This window comes from Panthera onca, chromosome D4, assembly GCF_046562875.1.
Source record: "Panthera onca isolate mPanOnc1 chromosome D4, mPanOnc1 haplotype 2, whole genome shotgun sequence".
NCBI classification, from domain to species: domain Eukaryota; kingdom Metazoa; phylum Chordata; class Mammalia; order Carnivora; family Felidae; genus Panthera; species Panthera onca.
The window spans coordinates 81,183,518-81,204,454 of NC_138351.1; the positions used below are offsets into that span (position 1 = coordinate 81,183,518).

The window sequence follows — 20,937 nt, forward strand, 5'->3', positions numbered from 1 at the left end:
ACCATCACCAAGCCAGGGAAAAGGTTATGTAGCGATTTGTGCCCTGTCTCTTGGAGACATCTGCTTGGAAGTGACACATGCCACTGCTGCTTCTGTTTCATTGGCCAAGCCAGTATCATGGCCGGAACTAACTTTAAATGGACAGGGGAAAGTATAGTTTTCCGGGTTCAGGGAAGAGGAGAACTAGACATCAGTGAGCAGCATTAATGACTACTATACCAATAATTTGAACTTTTTAGCTTCCTGATTTGATACTGATCTTTTCCATTTCTAAACCTGCCCCCATCTCTTCTTCTGTGTGTAAATTCTTCGGTAAAAGCCTAAATATAGTTTCCAAAAAATGCCTCTCTTAGAGAGGCCCCACCCAAGGACTAGTGAATTGAAATATCGAAGAGTCAAACTCTGGATGCGTGTCTTTTGAGAAACCTTCCCAGATGGTTCTGGTTTGCTCCCTGTTGTGACTATGCAGTTGTAAACTCATATTCATTTTCAGGGGTTACTCTTAAAACAGATGGGAGGTGAAAACAGCTCTGAGACAGAGTTGAAAGGAGTGGAAAGAAGAAGGCATCAGGACAAAAATTATAAGTCAATCCCGCAAGGTTCTCAGCTCAGGCTTAACTGTGTTCACCGCAGAAGTCCATGTATCTTGGGCAAGCCTAGATGACTCCAGCGTTTCGTGTACGTAAGGGAATACCAATCCTCATTGAAAAAGACCTACCTCATAATAAATCAAGGCAGACTTTACTCCTGCCCCAACTTTTTATTGAAAAAAGTTCAATCATATGGAAGGTTGAATGCATTAACCCACTACTTAATTCAACCAGCACTAGCATTTTGCTATATTTGTTTTATTTGCTAATTTTTTGATATCCACTGGTAATTGTTGCCTGAATCAATTATTTTATTGAGGGGCAGGGTTTGCCAAACAGTGATTTTCTGATTTTATTATTCCGTGTATGTTTATTATCTAGCATTCTTCAATAAAGAAGAGCTTTCCTTTATCAACTGGAGATGAATTAAGTTTTTCCTAAAAAGGCAGAGTAAATGCTTGCTTCTTTAAAATAAGGAAGATTTTTCAGGAGCCTATATTTGATTTAAGAACACTCAGCCAGCACTGTAGTAGACAGATGATTTGAGTATAGCAGAAGCGTATGCATATAGTTCTATGCCCAACTGTCAGACTCAGAATGGTAAACCATGGTGAGCTGCAGCGAAAAATGGTGTAGAAATGATAGTGGCTGTATCACTGAAAACAGAAGTCAGCAGCATTGGTGGCAAGGCTTTGGAAGTGTCAAAGGACAGGACCCACGGCACAGACGGCGGTGGTTCCGTGAGCACCGGTCCCAGTTGGTGAGTCCCAGTGGCTGTAGTGCCGTCAGTGTGCTTGGCAGCACGCCACTGTTTTGTTCATTAGCAACGGCAGGGAAGGTCACCAGCAGAGGAGCAAAATAGTGCCAACCAGAGGGTAACCAAGAGGATTTTTCTGTAGAGCATCCATGAAGCAGAGACTGGAGCTCTTAACGCGCGTGAAGAGGCAGAATCTGTGGCAGAGACGGGTCGGGCTGGTGTGATCGGAGAAGAAGCGCTGCGTCTTACCAAGAAGAGATCACACTGAAGAAAGGATCCTTTTCAGGCAAAGGAAACTCAAAGGAGAATGTGACGTCGGGAGTTGGAAAGTGATATACGGTGATGGCAAGTGGCTCAGGTTGAAAGAAATTCGAAGATACTAGTTGACTCAATGAGGGAGCCAGGGGAGCTACAATGGTTGAGGAGTCAGTTCTGTGATCACAAATAGGATGCATCTCTCCATTTCTTCAAGTCTTCTACTCACTGCCTTGTGGTTTTTTATGGTAGACCCTCAGATTCAAGTAAAGATAAATCCACATTTTGTTCCTGATAGAATTTACATCCCCTGAAAAGTTAAAATGGTCTAAATGCGAAGTTTAATTTTAATCTGTACTGAACGTAGGAGTTGTGGTTACTACAAGTTAGCCAAACCATATAGAGCAATTAAGGAAATAATGATTGCTTTTTTTCCCTTTCCCTTTTAGCTTTTTTTTTTTTAAATATAAGAACAAAGTAACTATTTTTGTTACTGCACATTTCCTCTAAACATTGGTTTCTTGATGGAGAAAAGGAGACTTTTTCTACCGGAAGAGAAGCAGTTGAGAATTATTTCTGTGTTTAGTTCTGTTTTTACTATTTATTAACCAAATGTGCATACACCACAAGGAAAATAAAAAGGCAAGCCATGCACTGAATCATGGCAAACAATCTGCATTGTAATTTGCATGTCATAAAATTAAGGGGTAATTTTACACAAATTTCCTCAAAAAGCAATGAATTTAAATTATTCTTAGAATTCAACAAAGTGATTATAATGCAGTGTAGTTGAACTTTTACCTTTTTTAATTGTAAAAGCTACCATATTTTTATAGAGTGGCAATACAATAAGTAATAAAAGTGTTCGGTCGTGTCAGTGATTTTCTTCCCCCTTGAGTGAGGCTAATCCATTTCATGTTCCATAGGCACTCACTGAACCATTCCTAGCTCTATTAAAAGGTAATTTATTCAAGTGTTGAAATCATCACAAGATTTTTCTGAGCATACTAGACCTTCCAAAGTGGCAGAAAGTTCGTTGTTGCCTCAGCAGTATCAGTCAGAGCATTGGGTGTGCACAGTTTTGTGACCACAAGGAAAGGGAGCAGTGTGGTAGTTGTATTCAGCAGAGTTCCTGTTTGAAAGACGCCTTCTCTCTGAGTCCTTCCTGTAAACCTTAATTTAGAAACAGATGAACCATAGCACTAACTGGAGAGCAGGGGGTGAGGTGTGGAAACAAGAGAAAAGGATGTTTTATTCTAAGTTTTGAAGCAACCCTAGGCAGTTTGCAAAGTGGGCCATTTTGTCCTTGACATCCTGTCCCTGCTCTTCCCCGTTTTTCCTCTACTTCATAGTGCAGTGGTGCTAACTTACCGTAATCATCACTTGCCCCAATCCAGCCAAGCATGTTTTCTGCCTCCAAAGCTCTCTTTGCACCAGAATTACCTACATTCCTCTCCCGGAGAGTCTCTGATATTCGAAAAATTCATTGAATTGAAATTTCATTGAATTGATTTGCCCTGACAAGTCTTTGGATTATTAATAGCCAACCTCCTAACATTTTCAGATATAATTATTATTTTTATGAAAAATACCCACTCACACCTAATTAGTTTAAATTTGAAGATATTTCTTTTATTATAATAATGTATAAAGTTATATAAGCAGTTTCCAAAAAGGGCGTTTTTGGGGAGGGGAGGGGTGAACGCAGTTTGTTTATCTCCTGGAAGACCGGTTCTACATGTGTTAGCAACCTAAGCTGTTCCAGCTTTTCCACAGCCTTACATTCCTATGCATATAAGCCTGTGTGTTTTCAAGCTCTCAGTTATTTCACCCTTGATGATGGTAGTGGGGATGTTGGTTTTACTGTAGGAGTTGTTTGAGTTCTTTCCTATACCTTGGTTACAAGTTTACTAAGTGCCTTTGTTACTGGGTTTCTGTCTTTTTTAAAAGTAATCTCTACATTCAGCGTGGGGCTTGAACCTACAAACCTGAGATCAAGATAGGTTTCTGTCCTGAATGACTCAGTCAAGGAAAAACAGATGAAGAAAAACATGTAATAAGCACTATAATGAAGTGTCTTAGAGGCATTGAAATTTGGCTTTATTAATTTGCTCAGTAAATATTAACTAGATGCCTACTATGTGTCAAGACTAGCCTAAGTCCTGGGGATACAGTGAAAACAGACATGGTTCCTCCATGGAGCTTACTGTCTAATGGTTCCAGACAGTGGACTGCAGGTAACACGTCTTCAGGGAAATAGTAATTACATAGAGATCAGGCAAGAGGCAGAGACTTCCTTTCATATTTCATGATGGTAAAGTGGCATTTCATACTGTGAAATGACAAAATAGCTAATCAAGTTATCTTGTGTGGTATTGGACTGTGTCCTCACTGAGGAGGAAGTTCTGGGGAATCAGATGACTTTTGCCATAGAGCAATTTAAAAGGGGAGAGGAGTGATTGAACCATGAACTTTAATGACATGGGATGATATAAAGCAAGCAGGTGACGTACTCAGCTGGCAAAAATATTGCCTTAGTGGAATGACTGTCAGAACTTTATGAGATAGTGTTGAAAAAAATCTCGTACGGTCATAGGGTTTTCAGAGGTATCTGAAAACCAAATTCAGAGATTGATTCCATGGTTTAGTAAATTATGTTAGTACATGAATTCACATACTTTGCCAAGTATTTTATATGAATGTTGGGTTAAACCCGCTTGGGGAAGAGAGGGGTCTTGACAAATGGAATAGTGATATATGACAGAAACCAAGGCTTAGAGAACCCCCAAACTCCTAGGTTTATCTAAAACAGTTCTCAATTGTGGCACATCCATAGTTGAGTGTTACATCCACAAAAATTATAGGAGGATGCTCACTTATGCCATGAAAATATGGAGAATATTTGCAGGGATGGATTTGAGGGTTCTTGACCAAGAAAATGGAAATGGAATTTTTAGATGAAGCCAAATTAATCAATAAGATCACACTTGTCACTGTGGTTGCCTGGGTAGCCAGCTATAGTTCTAACAGTGTACTGAGCTGGTTAATCCCCACAACACTGAAAAGCTGGGAATAATTTGGGCCAAAAGAAGGGATAAAAAATTTTAGGGGATAGCAGTGTGGGTTTAGATCTGTCGTGCAATCTGTCCCTGGACCCCTCAGAGGTGCCCTAATGTATTCGAGAAGACTCTCAGTTTAATTTTGCCACAAGGAATGGATTAGTGAAGGAAGTATCAGAATCTTTAAAAAGCACTTGACTGGCTGCCCTTTCTAGGCTGAGAATGCTGATGGATAGGGCCACATAATCTCAGTAGGGGTGGCAGAGTCCTGTGACACAGAGGAACAAGTAGAGGGCATGGTCATCACATAGCAAGGTAAATGCGAGGATCAAATCTCAGGGGAATCTTACCATAGTGAGTTTATGAAAGTTTATTTTTGATTGTAGGAGCTATGTGTGACTATTTTATATTGCTAAAAATTAAAACAAAATAAAGAGAATTTTAAAAATAAGAATCCATAAGATATGAATAAGAAAATAGATAAAAAGCAAAGCCTCCCTAGATGCTTCCCTCTAGTGCCTCTCACTTTCATGAAATGCTCAAGCAGAAATTCTCCACTGCAGAAGAGGTTCTTGATACTAAGACGTTCAAGATGGCTCACTCTGTAAATGCAGGTTCTCTTGTCTCCAGCCAGCCCGGTGCTTGCTGAAGGGACTTGTCAACACAGTGGCCATGGTGTCGGTGCTAGAGGCTCTGCATGGGCTTCAACAACTTGGACTTTCTGTCTCCAAGGCTGCCCTGGTCCAGGCAATGGCTGAGGGCTCAGGTGGCCAGCAACAGCGACCAGTTCGGACTTCTGGACTTAGCATTACACCTCCAGGCACCTCGCCAGTTCTCTGTTGGCAAATATGTTACGGTGGATCTCTTCCAGCGTGGGGAGTGGAGAGCAGTAATTTTAGATCTTATGTAATGACTTCCTTTATGATAGCTGAGGGTCATCTCATCCTGCCATCCTCTCTGCTTCCCTTCTGTATCCTTTCAACATAACTTCTGATTGAGTCAGTATTCAGTATTTACACGACACCTATGCAAATATTATGCAGAGTCAAGCATCATAATATATTATGATCATAGTTCTTATTTTGTGCTTTTCCTGAGGTTAAAAATTGCTCATTTAAATTTTTTTTCTTGTGTTTCTTTGTGCCAGTTACTGATTTAAATTGCCTTTCAGTATAATTTTATGTGTCCCAGGGTAAATACTAATGGAGACCTACAGACCACATGTCTAAATGTTCAAAAGCTGTAAATCAAACTACTAAATAAAATCTCTTTTCTTCTCTAGACTTGACATATATACCTTTACAACAAAACAAAATTATCTCAAGCTGTGGTTTTTGAGATAATGATGCCTGTGAATTATTAGACAACTGAATTTTAATTTTTATTGCACATGTCTGTGTTAGTGATGTTTGGATAAGTAGTAAAGGCTTGCCAAACGAATAAATCATTATGTTCTTTTCTATAAATTTTGATTTTCTTAATTTCTGCAAAATGTTACCCTGAAACTTCACATAAAATTTTATTTATTGACAATAATGCTATATTAGACCTTTCTTGAGTTATGGTAGACCTTACTAATTTTTCTTTTAAAACATTCAAGATAATCTATTAAAACTAAAAGATAAGATTCTGATTATAATCAACAAATATATAAATTTTAAATACAATGTTTTTTAAAGCTGGAATTTTCAATTTAATATTTTGACATTTTAGTTAAATCATATTAAACATTTTATAAAAGTAAAACTAATTCTTGGGGCGCCTGGCTGGCTCAGTCAGAAGAGCATGCAACTGTTCATCTCAGGGTCATGACTTTGAGCCCGACGTGGGGTATATAGATCACTAAAATGAAAAAAAAAGTAAAACTAATTACAATTCTAGAATTAGTATCCATCAGTATAAAGTATGAATACTTGCTTCCCACATATTACTTCTAGACATATGCACAGATTTAAGAATAATATGAATTATGTAGTATTATTTAAAATTACAAAATGTTTCTCAGCTGTGTAACAGTGTTGAATAGTATGCTAATTAGCATTCTATTAGAACGCTATTAGAATTCTATTAGAATTCTCCAAATGGAATCCAAAATGAGATTTAAAAAAAAAAAGGATATTCCACCCTCTGAGACTTTAATATTCAAGTATCTATTTCATTCATGCTCTCAGAGAGGAAGGATTTGTCATACTAGATAATTCGTATTTTCTTTTACCAAAGTGCTTCTGCTGTGCAAACTCTCTCTGTAGCAAAGTGTGTCTCTGACAGCAGAAGCACAGCCCACACACCTACATTGCATTCAGGGACAGTCATCTTTTATTTTGAGCAGAAAGGAAGATAAGAGCAAGAGAAGTGGAGAAGCATCTCCCTGAGCCTAAATGGAGTTAGTGTCACAAAATGAAATATCTAAGGTTATAGATTGCACTGTGCCAGCACTGAGTGCTGGGTGTTGAGTGATAACGGTACCCATGTATTCCTTCATCAGTGTTTGCTCCCTCTCTCTCTCCCTCTGTCTTTGATATGTAGGGCCTCTACCCTGTGGGGCTCCGATGCCTGGTTCTAAGGCGTGTTGGGTCTTAGCATTAAGTATGCACATACTTAGGGGCACCTGGGTGGCTCAGTCGGCTGAGTGACCAACTTCGGCTCAGGTCGTGATCTCATGGTTTGTGAGTTCGAGCCCTGCGTCAGGGTCTGTGCTGACGGCTTGGAACCTGGAGCCTGCTTCAGATTCTGTGTCTCTCTCTCTCATATTCTCTCTCTCTCTCTCTCTCTCTCTCTCTGCCCCTCCCCCACTCATGCTCTGTCTCTGTCTCAGAAATAAACATTAAATTTTTTTTTAATCTTTAAAATAAATAAATAAAATTAAAAATTAAAAAAAATCTTTAAAAAGTATGCACATACTTAGGTCATACTCCTGTTTACTGGTAGGATACTTCTTCCCACAGCTGTTCTGTCCTTCTCCATTCACCAGTTCTAGTCTTCTGCGGGAGTAGTTACCAGTGCAGGAAGGGAATGCGAGCTCTATCTCATTTCCTGATTTTTGTATTTTAAAATCTTTTTATTTGGAAATAATTTTAGATTTACAAAAAAGTTGCAAAGACAGTATGGAGTTCCTGTATATTGTTCCCAGGGCTTCTCATGTTAACGTCTCTTATGATCAAGCTGCACTTACCAAAACAGAAATTAACGTGAGGATAATAGTGTTAACTAAACCACAGACTTTATTTGGATTTCACCCGTTTTTCCATGATGCCCTTTTTCTGTTTCAGGATATCAGATTGCATTCAGTCATCGTGTTCCATTCGTCTCCATTCTGTGGCCATTGTTTGGTCTTTCCTGACCATAACAGTTTCAAAGAGTGCTGGTCAGGTATTTTGTGGGCTGTCCCTCAGTTTGGGTTTGCCTGCTGGTTGGGTTTGCTGTGGCTACATCGGGAATACGGATTTGGGGAAGACTACCACACAGACAAACTGCCCTTTTCACTGCATCATATTAGGGGTACATGGCATCAATATGACTTAGGATTGGTGATGTTAACCTTAAGCGTTTGGCTGGGGTAGTATCTCAGGTTCCTCTACTTACTGTTTCTCTTTCCATGCACTGTTCTTTAGAAGAGAGTCACTAAATCCAGTTCACACTCGAGGTCGGGGCGGGGGGGTGGGGTGTATTTTAAAACTGCATTCTATCAACCCTTATCTAATATCCCTTTTTACCTCCCACTTCCAAAAGTCCACTCTGTTCCTGAGCAAAGCTTTGGAAGATTCTGTGATGCATTTCAGTTCAGTTCTTGGCTTTCTGCACTATATCCCAAGTCACTTGTCTGCATCCCGGCTTCCAAAATTTTGTTGCTATTGTCTCCTCTCCTCTTTGTATTTACGGTTTTATGGGCTTTAAAAAAAATCCCTTTACGGTAGTTTTAGTGAGCTTTCAGAGGAAGTGAAATTGAATTAGTATGTTCAATCTTCCATCTTTATCTGGAAGCCTTGGGGGAAACATTTTTTAATCATCAAAATTGACATTTAATCTGTTTGGATTTGCCATTTCTATTTGTTATAATTCTACCATTAATATAATCCATGAAATCACTGAATGCTTTTTTTGGTATCATTGTTGTATTTCATGAAACACTGTGATCCGTCACGAAACTCAGTTTGAGGCACCTGGGTGGCTCAGTTGGTTAAGGGTCCAACTTCTGCTCAGGTCATGATCTCACGGTTTGTGGGTTTGAGCCCTGCATCAGATTCCGTGTCTCCCTGTCTCTCTGCCCCTCCTCTGTTCGCATTCTGTCTCTCTGTCTCTCTCAAAAATAAATAAACATTAAAAAAAGAAGAAGAAGAAAGAAACTCAGTTCACAGCTAGAGAAGTAAGGCTTCTAATGTTGGTTGGCATGATTGGCCCTGATTATCAAAGGTAAATTAGGGTTACTGCTGTAAAGCCAGGCTTATGCAGAGTATGGAATGCTTCTTTTAACATGCCCAGTTATTAAATCTAACAAAAAACAAGACAGACTTGGATACCTCAGGAATCTAAGTTTGAGTTATTCAACTTGGCAAAGAACCTTAACTGGCTTATGCTAGCCAAGGGCAACCAAAACTTGAATGGGTAGAGGAAGGGAGTTAAAATACCCACAATGGCTTCTTTAACAGTAGCAGAAATGAGGACTGGAGTCCTTTGCTGTCTTTCTTTTCCTCTCCCTGGTCTTTCATCTTTATGTTTCTAGAACAGTGTTAGGTTTACAGCACAATTGAGAGGAAGGTACAGAGATTTCTCACATATTCCCTACCCCCACACATGCATAGCCTCCCCCAATCACTAGAATGGTACATTTTTATTTTAATTAATTAATCAATCAATCAATCAATTAATTACCAAGGATGCACCCATACTGACATACCATAATCACCCAAAGTCTGTAGTTTGCCTCAGGGTTCACTTTTGGTGTTGTACATTTCATGGGTTTGGACAAATGTGTAATGACATATGTCTATCATTATAATATCGTAGAAAGTATTTTCACTGCCCTAAAAATCCTCTGTGCTCTGCCTGTTTATCCCTCCTCCAATCCCTTGACAACCACTGATCTTTTTATTGTCTCCATAGTTTTGCCTTTTTCGGAATGTCATCGAGTCGAAATCATACAGTATGTAGTCTTTGTTCATCTTTTACTTTCCTACAACTTTAAACGAAGTATTTTGATATTGGTTTTGTTTGTCATTTAGCGACTAGGTTGCACTTGTTTCTTTTTTTGTGCATCTTTATAGTTTCTGTTACTTTTTCTATGGGTAATGTGACTCTATGGCTCAAAAGCCAAACAACACAGAGTGTATACTAAGAATCCTCCCTCCTACCTCTGTCTACCTTGTTCTCCTTCACCCCTACCCACTGTAGGTAACCACTTGTATTACTTCTGTGTGTGTGTTTCTTTATGCGAGTACAAACTTATATTCTTACTCTTTCTCTTCTTACACAAAAGATAACACACGACTTCTATTCCGTGCTCTCTTCACTGAGTAATTTGTGTTCGTTCATAGGGGTTTTCCTTGTTCTTTTTCACAGCTCTGTAGACGTCCCAGTATTTATTGAACCAGTTCCCTTACAGAAAGTGATGTGTTTGTTTCTCAATTTTGGCTTCGCAAACAATCCTGCAGTGAATCACCTCTTACAAACCTCATTTTGTAAGTGTGTAGATATATTTTTATATAAATTCCCAGAAGGGGGAAAGTTTCAGAATGTTGATGGCATTATAATGGATGGGATTATACGTGACAATGTATAGCATCATAATGTATGGGAGTGGGATTAGCGGTCATCCGTTTTAATAGTCAGGGACAACCAGGAAAATAGTAACCATGTTTTAGTATTTACAACAGAGAAAATATAATACAAGGAAATGGCTACCCTATAGAACTGAGCACCTAACTGAGAAAATGAAGCAACTCAAAGGTTAGTAACAGTGGAAGAACCACTGCTTGTATCCCGAAGAGACAAAAGTGAGAAAGCTGTGTTACTCAAAGACCTGTCTAGTGAGTACTGGGGCCCCTAAGGAGTTACAGTCCCTGCCAGAGAAGTGCCTGAGATAGAAGAGAGAGGGAGAGGGGCGCCTGGCTGGCCCAGTCAGTTGAGCGTCCAACTCTTGATCTTGGCTCAGGTCATGATCTGGCAGTTCGTGGGTTCGAGCCCCGCATTGGGCTCTCTACTGACAGTGTGGAGCCTGCTTGGAATTCTCTGTCTCTGTCTCTGTCTCTCTCTCTCAGCCTTGCCGTCTCAAAATAAATAAACTTAAAAGGAGAGAAAGGGAGAAAGGGAGACTGGCTTAGCCCTTCTTGCCCTTTTCCTCTAGTCCTTCAGAAACCAGCTGATAGTGAGCCTGGGCACCACATTTGAGAGAAGTCAGCACCCCCGTCATACGTTGCAGAGCACCAGAAGGACAGACATGAATTTGAGAGCAAATGGACTCAGCATCTATATAGCCCACCCTTTTTACTACTTAGCATTTAAGTTCACTCTTCTACTCCTGTTTAATACTTTCCTCCTACTGCCTGTCATACAAAGACACTCTCTCCTTCTTCCCGAAGAAGAAGAGAGGCTCAGAATCCCATTAGTCCTCGTATCCTTCTCAAGTTCAGGATCTACTGGTGATCCTCATTCCTCTCCAGAGAGTCCAGAGGTGAGTTTTTGTGGCCTGGTGACCTATGAACAAAATTGTAAATTAAGTTCCACCCATACTCCATACAAAACTGTAAAGGGGAGGGGAAAAACATACAAATCATTGTTTAATATGTACGTGACAAAAACATGCCTTAATGGTATAGTCTTTGTTGCTGTAAAAAGTCCTAGCTGGTCATAGGTCATAGTCAATATTTATCATTTCCCTTTTCTACCACTTATTTCATATTTCCTTTGTTTTTAGCTAGCACTGCAGGTGGTTAGGGTTCTTTACTTAGCAGGGTGACTGTATTGGTCAGGATACATTCAGGACAACAGAAAACACACCTTGGCATTTCAACAGAATTTAATATAGGAAATTTGTTAAGCAGTTTTGGAGAACTGAAAAGGCAAAGAAGGAGATACTGAGCTTAACCCAGAGAGAGGAACTCCAGGATGAAGCTGTGCTCTAGGCTTGGGGAGACAACAGGAAGCCCCAAGGAGAGGCCATCAGGCTGCTGGGCAGGGGCCATGGCCTAACTGTCACTGATGTCTTTGATTAGGCATGCTGAGGCTGGTTCTAGAAGTGCCTCCCCAAAAGTTGAGTGTTATCATCACTAACCACTTGTCAGGAAAGGAGTGCTTTCCTTTTCCCGCCTCCTGCCTTGCAGAATTGAACAGCCAGTCGACTGACAACATAGACACAGAGTTCTCATAATCCCACCCCTGGCATTGCAAAGCAGAACGTAAAAGTAGGTTTGGACTGAGAGGGAATGGTTTAATGACTGGGACAGCTCATGATGTTGCCTACTCCATAGCCATTTACAACTTCCTACATATATTTCAACTTCTGAGGCAGCAATAACAAATTCCAGCCATTTCTTTGGCAAGATCCAACTATCCTTTGTAGAAATAGGCCCTCTCACCTTTTCTCCAAAAAGGAAGGGTCCAAAATGTCATTACATTAATCTCTGGATGATGTGAATTACTCAAGTTCAGTGGGAATCCCTCTTGAATATTCTGTAACCTAAAAATGAAATTGTAAAGCTAACCACTGCCATTAATTCTTAAAATTACAATGGGAAAGGAGAAGGGAAAAAAAACTAGTTAATATATACCAAAATACATAAACATACACATACGTACACACACATTAAGCAAAGAAGAAAAGAATGACCAGATATTAGTCCTTTTCTCTATCTGGTCATGAGCCTGTAGTTAATGTTTATAACTTCCTTCCTCAAGCCCTAATTCATTTCATCTTCCCTTTGCTCTGAGACAGCGCCTATACTGGGTGATGTGAACCAAAGCTTCATTTCTGAAGGCTCTGAATCTTCAGTGGTCCTGTCTCTTCTTGATCACTGTAGTTTTCCACTAACTTTTACAGTGAGCACGTTGAGGGGAAAATGAATATAGGTGACACAAAGGAGACAGAATAGACAGACTAGGTGATGACCCTGTGTGAAACAGGAAGAGAGAATAAAAATCTACATGTGTGCTAAAAATTTTGCACTCATGTGACAGTTCTGATCTGAGTTTGAAGGGAGAGCAGACAGATCTGTCGTCTGTAAAGTTACCAACTGTCCTAGTTTACCCCGGATGGAGGGATTTCCTGGAACCGGAGACTTCCTATGCTAAAACTGGGAAAGTCCCTGGCAACCTGGACAAGTCGGTCACCCTGGCCTGGTATGAACTGGCAGGGCAGATTAGTGACAGCAGCTTCTTGGCAGGAACACTGAGTGGCGTCACCTTGTGGGATAACCAGTCCTTAGGGAGTGAGCAGTCAAGAAGCCTTAAACTTGGCTGGGTAAGAGGCCATTAGTAGTTCAGGGAAACAGTGATTCTTACTAATCCCCTGGTAGCTGTCATTCAAACCATCCCTAACCCATAGACCCCATGGGTCCAATGTGGGCTCTAGGGGGAGAGAGGAGGTGGGAGTAAAATCTGTGAAATCTAGCTGAGTGTAACCTAGAGGAGACAGATTCTTTCTCTCCACAGACCACCCTACAGCTCTGGAAACCTGAGGGCTTTAGTGAGTGGTGACTTCAGTTGAAGATAGGTTGGGGATTGGAAGGGATGGCGGGGAGGAACTGGGTAACGTATTGACATGTTCTGTACTAGCACATATGGAAGAACTGAAATGCAGAATAACATTTATGCAGGTGGGGGATACATCAGTGAAATTTGAATTATTACAGCAAACAACATCAACAGCCTGGGAAGTGGGGAGGCCAGAGGAAACACTGGCTTTTCTGGAAAGGATGCGTTGATTAGGGTTACTTTCCTTGTAATATTTCGCCATCTAGTGTTAGTTTTAATGTATTTCTTTTGTCCTAGTTCTAACTAATGAAAAGAAAGCAGGTGAACTAAGAATCTGAGAACAGTTTCCAAAGTCATCACTCATTTGTTTGTTTTTTCATTTAACAAATACTGATTGAATACTCTCTATATGCAAATTACTTTTCAAGGGATTGAAATTAAAGCTGTGACAAAAGCCCTGGATTTATGGAAGCTTCATTCTTGTGAGAATAAAGACAATGAATAAGTAAAATTGTATCATATGCTGTATAGCTATAAACATGAAGGAGAAAAAAATAAATAAAGGAAGAATTAAGTTAAAAGTTTTGTGGGCATAGGTCTATAATTTTAAATCAGGTGGTCAGGGAGGCCTCTGAGTAAAAAACAGATAGTGAGATAGCATTTCAGGCAGAGGAAATAGTCAGTGCAAAAGCCCTGAGGTGGAAACATGCCTGGCGAGTTCAAGGAACAGCGAGAAGGAACACACAGAGATAGAGGGGGAGAGTATTAGGAGATAAGAGCCTTTAAGGATCACAGTAAGTACTATCACATTTATTTTGAGATTGGAAATCATAACAGAGTTTCGAGCAGGGACATGGTCTCATGTACCATTTAATAGGATCCCCCTGGCTGCTGTGTTAAGAACAGATTGGAAGGAGGCAGGGGCAGAAGCAGGGAGGGCAGTAAGATGCTATTTTAATAATCCAGGTGAGAGATTACAGCTTGAGCCAGAGGGCTGACACTGAAGGAGTGGAGTGGGTGTGAGGTTGTTGATGCCTGTGTTGCTTTGCCCTACCTCAAGACTCTAGGACTTATTCAGGAAAATAAGGAAAAGGAAGGAAGGGGACACTTGTAGTCCTAGAATTGGTTTTTAATTCACCTGGAATTGGTTTCTGTGTTTGGTGAGAAAGAGCACAGTTTCCTTTTTTTCCAGAGGAATATTCTGTTTTCCCAGCACCATTTACTGAAAAGATCATCTTTTTTTTTTTTTTCAAATAACCATGCCTGTCGTGTATGAAGTGTTCATTTATGTGTGAGTCATTGCATATCTTAGTTGTGTTCCACTGATTTGTCAATTTCTTTAACAATATTAGGATGTCTTTATTATTATTTTTTTTACTTTATAATCAGTCTTAATATTTGATACAGCAGGACCTCTCAGCTTATTTTTTTTTAATTTTTTTAAATGTTTATTTATTTCTGAGGCAGAGAGAGACAGAGCGTGAGCGGGGAAGGGGCAGACAGAGAGGGAAACACAGAATCTGAAGCAGCCTCCAGGCTCCGAGCTGTCAGCACAGAGCCCGACGTGGGGCTCGAACTCACAGACCGCGGGATCATGACCTGAGCTGAAGCCGGACGCTCAACTGACTGAGCCACCCAGGTGCCCCAACAGCTTATTTTTTTTTTAAGTGTTCTGGATATTCTTGGTCCTTAAAGTTTCCATAAAGTTTTAAGTGGGCTTGTCAAATTCTAAAAACAACAACAATAACAACACCACCACCTCAAAACCAAAAGCAACAAACTAAACCTGTTGGGAATTTTAATTAGTATTGATTTGAATTGGCAAATGGTTTTTGAGTGAATTGACATTTTTAGCCCTATCAAGTCTTCCAGTTCACCATTTATTTTAGTCTATTTAGTGTCTTTCAATAGATACAGAAGTGTTGGATATCTTTTGATAGGTTTATTTCTAAATACTTGATTTTTTATGCTCTTGTAAAAAAGACATCTTTTAACAATTTATCGTTGGTATTTGGAAATGCAGTTGATGGTGGTATAGTAATTCTTCATCTAGAAATTTTACTAAATGCTCTTATTAATTCTACTGGCTCATCTTTTGGAGGGAGGTTTCTATGTACATAATATAGCATCTGTAGATAATTATACCTTTTATTTGTTTTCCTTGACCTTCATGTACTGGCTGGAATCTCTAGCACAACACAGCACAAAAGTAGTGATATCAGGAAACCTTTAATTGCTCTTTTCAGAGGAAAAGCTTCCAACATTCAACATTGAGCAAATGGTAAGTTTACTTTGGTTTTTAATAGATATTCTTGATTGGATTAAGGAAATTCCAATTTTTTTTTGGAAAGTTTTAAATAAAGTCATGAATGAGTGTTGACTTTTATCAAAAGCTTTTTAAAAATTTACATCTATGTAGAAATGCTATGATTTTTTTCCCCCTGCTTTTATTTTTTAATGTGGTAGATCTCACTGTTTGATTTCCTAGTGCTAAACTGACCTTATATTCCTGAGATAAATCTACCTTGGTCATGATGGATTATCTTTTAATATATTTCTCAATTTGGGTTCCTAGAATTTTCTTTAACACTTTTTGCATTTATGTCTGTGAAGGAGATTGGCCTGTAACTTTCGTTGTCTCTGTCAACTCAAGGAAGTCCGATAGCACTGTCAGGTTTTGGTATCAGAGTTTGCCAGCTTCCTAAAGCAACTTGATCAATCTCTTTTTGCCATTCCAGAGTTTGTGTAATTATGGCATTATTTCTTCTTTGAATTTGCTGGAGCACACATCAGAGCTTGGAGTTATTTTTAATATTAATTAATTTGTCTTAACTTTATTAAGATATAGTTCACAAATCAGAGAGTTTACCCATTTCAAGCATACAACTCAATGGCTTTTTGGTATAGTTACAAATATGTGGAACCATCACTACAGACACCTCTAGAACATTTTCATCACCACAAAGGGAGGCCATGTACCATTTAGCTGTCAGCCCTTCGGCCTCTGTAAAACCCCAGCCCTAAGCTACCACTGACCTATCTTCTGTCTTATATGTGTGCCTATTCTGGACATCTCATGTAAATGGAATCGTATGATAGGCAGTCTTTTGTAACTGGCTTCTTTCACTTACCATAACATTTTCAAGTTCATCCACTCTAGAGCAGGTATCCGTCCTTCATTCTGGTAATGGCTGAAAAATATTCTGTGTGTGTGTGTGTGTGTGTGTGTGGGCGCGCGTGCGTGTGCATAAACCACATTCCGTTTATTGTTCATCCACTGATGGACATTTGGGTTGTTTTCACTTTTTGGCTATTCTGAATAGCGCTGCTATGAACATTCATGTACAAGTTTTTGTGTGAACACCTGTTTTCAGTTCTTTTGGATATATACCCAGGAGTGGAGTTTCTGGGCCATATGGTAATTCTATATGTAACTTTTTGAGGAATTGCTACAATGTTTTCCATAGCAGCTGCACAATTTTACATTCTCAGAGCAATGTACAAGGGTCCTGACTTCTCCACACTCTTTTTGACAATCATTCTATTCCATCTTTTAAAATTACAGCCATCCTAGTGGGTGTGAACTTATATTTCAGTGTTTGGAATTTCATTTCTTCAATGACAAATGATATTAAGCATGTTTTCATGTGCTTGTTGGCCACTTGTATATACAGTTTTAGAAAAATACCCATTCCATTTTTAAATTGGGTTGTTTGTCCTTTTTTTTTTTTTTGAGCTGTAAGAATTGTTTAAAAAAAAATTTTTTAATGTTTGTTTATTTTTGAGAGAGAAAGAGAGAGAGATAGAACATGAGTGGGGGAGGGGTAGAGAGAGCAAGTGAGACAGAGAATCCTAAGCAGGTTTCAAGCTCTGAGCTGTCAGCACAGAGCCTGATGTGGGACTTGAACTCACAAACCTTGAGATCATGACCTGAGCTGAAGTTGGTCGCCCAACTGACTAAGCCACCCAGGTGCCCCAAACCATAAGAATTCTTTATACAGGTAAGTCTAGATACTAGACTTCACAGATAAATGATCTGCAAATATTTTTTTCCCATTCTGTGGTTGTCCTTTCACTTTCTTGATCATGTCCTTTGATGTACAAGTTTTGTACTTTGGTGAAGTTCAATTTATTTTTTCTTTTGCTTGTGTTTTTCATGTCGTACATAGAAAACCATTGCCAAATCCAAGGCCATAATTTGTCCCTATGTTTTCTTCTAAGAATTTTGTAGTTTTAGTTCTTACATTTATTTATTTTTTTTTAGTTTATTTATTTATTTTGAGAGAGCGAGCACAAGCAGGGGAGGGGCAGAGAGAGAGGGAGAGAGAAAATCCCAAGCAGGCTCCACACTGTCAGCACAAATCCTGATGTGGGGCTCAAACCCACGAATCATGAAATCATGACCTAAGCCGAAACCAAGAGTCAGATGCTTAACCGACTGAGCTACCCAGGTGCCCCTAGCTCTTACATTTAGATTTTTGATCCATTTTGAGTTAATTTTTGTTAATGGTATGAGGTAAGGGCCCATTTTTCTAATGTTACATATTTTTTAAAATTTTAATTCCAGTATCATGAACATACTGTGTTATATAGGTTTCAAGTGTGCAATATGGTGATTCAACAATTCTGTACACGACTCAATGTACATATAAGTGTACTCTTAATCCCTTTCACGTTCCTCCCAGGGCCCAGTTATTTTTGAGGAACAACTCGTTTCCCTTCTCTACTCAATTTCTTTAAGATATTTTATTTTTCTGTTTCTTCTTGTGTCCTTTGTAATTTTATATTTTTCTTTAACAATTTACATTTCTTCCATATATTCAAATTTATTAGAAATGTTTGTTTCATGGTATCCTGTTATTATATTTGAAATATCTGTATTGGTAATAATGTCTCTCTTCTTATTTATGACACTGGATATTTGTGTTTTCTCTTTTTTTTCTTGTCTAACTTTGTGAGTGTCACTTTTATTACTCTTTTTAAATAGAAATTGCTACCTCAGTTAAGAAATAGAACGTTAGGGCGCCTGGGTGGCGCAGTCGGTTAAGCGTCCGACTTCAGCCAGGTCACGATCTCGCGGTCTGTGAGTTCGAGCCCCGCGTCAGGCTCTGGGCTGATGGCTCGGAGCCTGGAGCCTGTTTCTCATTCTGTGTCTCCCTCTCTCTCTGCCCCTCCCCCGTTCATGCGCTGTCTCTCTCTGTCCCAAAAATAAATAAAAAACGTTGAAAAAAAAAAAAAAAAAAGAAATAGAACGTTAAAAAAAAAAAGAAATAGAACGTTGACAATCTTTCTTCTAAGGTACTGGTTGTGTTTTAGATTTTATCATAGATAGTGACTTTACATATATATGTATAAATATACGTATATACATATGTATACATATGTATGTATTTATACATATATATGTATTCGTTCTTTTTTGAAATATATTCATTTTGTATAGTCTTTGGTAGGGACAATAGATTTCATAACTTAAAAGCTTTAAAGGCTACAGCAAAGATTAACATGAAGCTCTAAAGCTTTGTTTAACGTATTGAGTGAAAATTTTTGAACTACAGGAGACAGAGGTCACTCAGAGTTTTTCAATAAAGTCATTTTTTAAATTATATTTCACACATAAAAATGTAAAGACTGTTATAATGAACACCCTAGTACTGATAACCAAGCTTAGGAAATAAAACGTTTCACATACCGATGAAATATACTGTGTGTCCCTTTCTGATTGCATTTCCTTTCTATCACCAAATCACCAATTTGGTGATTGTCTTTGCAAATCATGTTTTTATATTTTTGCCTATATGTATATATCCCTAAGCAGTATGTACTGTTACTTTGCATTCTGTAAAGTGATATATAAATGATAGTACACGGTATGTGTTCTCCCACGGATAGTTTTTGCTAAATATTATTCATTTAATAAACATTTTTGCTGAAGTTTTCTATTTTTTTTTAATTTCTTTTGAGATAATTTGGAATTGCTTGTTGAAGCTTTTTTTGTTAAAGTGATCTCCGTGCCTAACGTAGGGCTCATACTCCCAACCCTGAGATCTCGAGTCGTGTGCTCCACCAACTGAACCAGCCAGGCACCCGTTGAAGCATTTTTTATGATGGCTGCTCTAAAATCCTTGTCCGATAATTCCAGCATCTGATTTACCTCTATATTGGCATCAGTTGATTACCTTTTCTCGTTTGGGTTGTGGCTTTCCTGTCCTTGGTATGAATTTGTTTTTTTTTTTGTATCCTGGAAATTTTGAATATTAAGTTTTGAAATCCTGGATCCTCTTTAAGTCTTTTATTTCAGCAGGCAGTCACCCTGTTTATGTTTAGTGCACAGTCCCTGGCTTTCTTTTCTGGGCTGTGGTTCCAATGATAACATAGAATTCAGAGCCTATATAGTGCTGTTCTGCCCCCCCCCCACACCCTTTTTAAGTTTATTTACTTATTTTGAAAGAGACAGAGACAGTATGAGTGGAGCAGGAGCAGAGAGGGAGAGGGAGAGGGAGGGAGAGAGAGAATCCCAAGCAGGCTCCACACTGCCAGCATAGAACCTGATGCAGGGCTCAAACTCATGAAATCGTGAGATCATGACCTGAGCTGAAACCAAAAGTCAGACGCTTAAATGACTGAGCCCCCCGGGCGCCCCAGCTCTGGCCCATTTCATTCACCTGGCACCATCAGGGCTCCTGCTTGATCGTGCAGGTGCCGTCTGTAGGGTGGAGGGTACTTCCCCAGGCAGGTCCTGCTAAGGGGAGTGTGGGAGATACTAGGCTAAGGGGCTGTGGGTGCTTCCCTGAGCCTGCTCTCCGAGCCACCCAATGCCTGCCTCATCGCTGCTGTATTGTCTGAGGGAGTGGAAGGTGCTTTCCTGAGCTCCCCAGTGCCTCCGGGTGGAGGATGCTGGGCATGTGGGACAGGGTGTTGTTTTCCAGGACCTTCTCTCTAGGTCATCTGGTGCTGATAAGCTTCTTATTCTATCTCTGTCAGTGCCCCTGAGGGAGAGAAGCATGCACCTGGGCCTCCTTCTGCCTCTGGTGGTAGTGGTGGGGGTCATCTTTCACTGGGTGGAGGCCAGGAGATGCCGGAATGGGTCTCCCTCTACTGCTCTGTGGAGGGCCGGGAGACACTGGGCCTCTCGGTGCTTCTGGGAGGAATTCTCTGCCTGCTCTTTGCGGGTGCCGCTGGTGTAGATAGAGTAGGCCGGCCAGATATGGCGTGGAGATGGGGTTCGCCACTAAGTCTCTGATGAGCTGCCTCTTTCCTGGGCCTTCAGCCAGAAAAAAGCTGGCTTTTCCTACAGCTTTTTTCTGTCTATGCTTTTGGTGGTTCTGAGCTGTGTGCCTTTCCAGTGCCCACTCTGAGGTACATGGGAGAGGAAAGAAATCTCAGGGAATGGGGCATTGCTTCTCAAGTCCGAAGGTCCCTAGCCAATCTGCTATCTTCCCTCTACCTCTCAGATCCTCTTATGGTTGTCTGTAATTATTTCCAGGAGTTTTTAGTTGTATTTGGAGGTGAATAACAGGGAAAAGTGGGTCTATGTCTCTTGTCTAGGACCAAAAGTCTCAAAGAAAGAAGCCCATTTTATTTTATAGTT

The 20,937-nt window shown here is 39.8% G+C and overlaps 1 long non-coding RNA gene across 7 annotated transcripts in view; it reads left to right on the forward strand.

Moving 5' to 3' along the window:
- Positions 1-20,937, forward strand: part of LOC132662996 (uncharacterized) — a 95,985-nt gene that overhangs the window by 13,830 nt on the left and 61,218 nt on the right. For all 7 annotated transcript variants that reach the window (XR_014135980.1, XR_014135978.1, XR_014135982.1 and 4 more), the window contains 2 exons: positions 14,814-14,985; positions 15,539-15,627. This is a non-coding gene — a long non-coding RNA (uncharacterized LOC132662996). The remainder of the gene's footprint in view (positions 1-14,813; positions 14,986-15,538; positions 15,628-20,937) is intronic.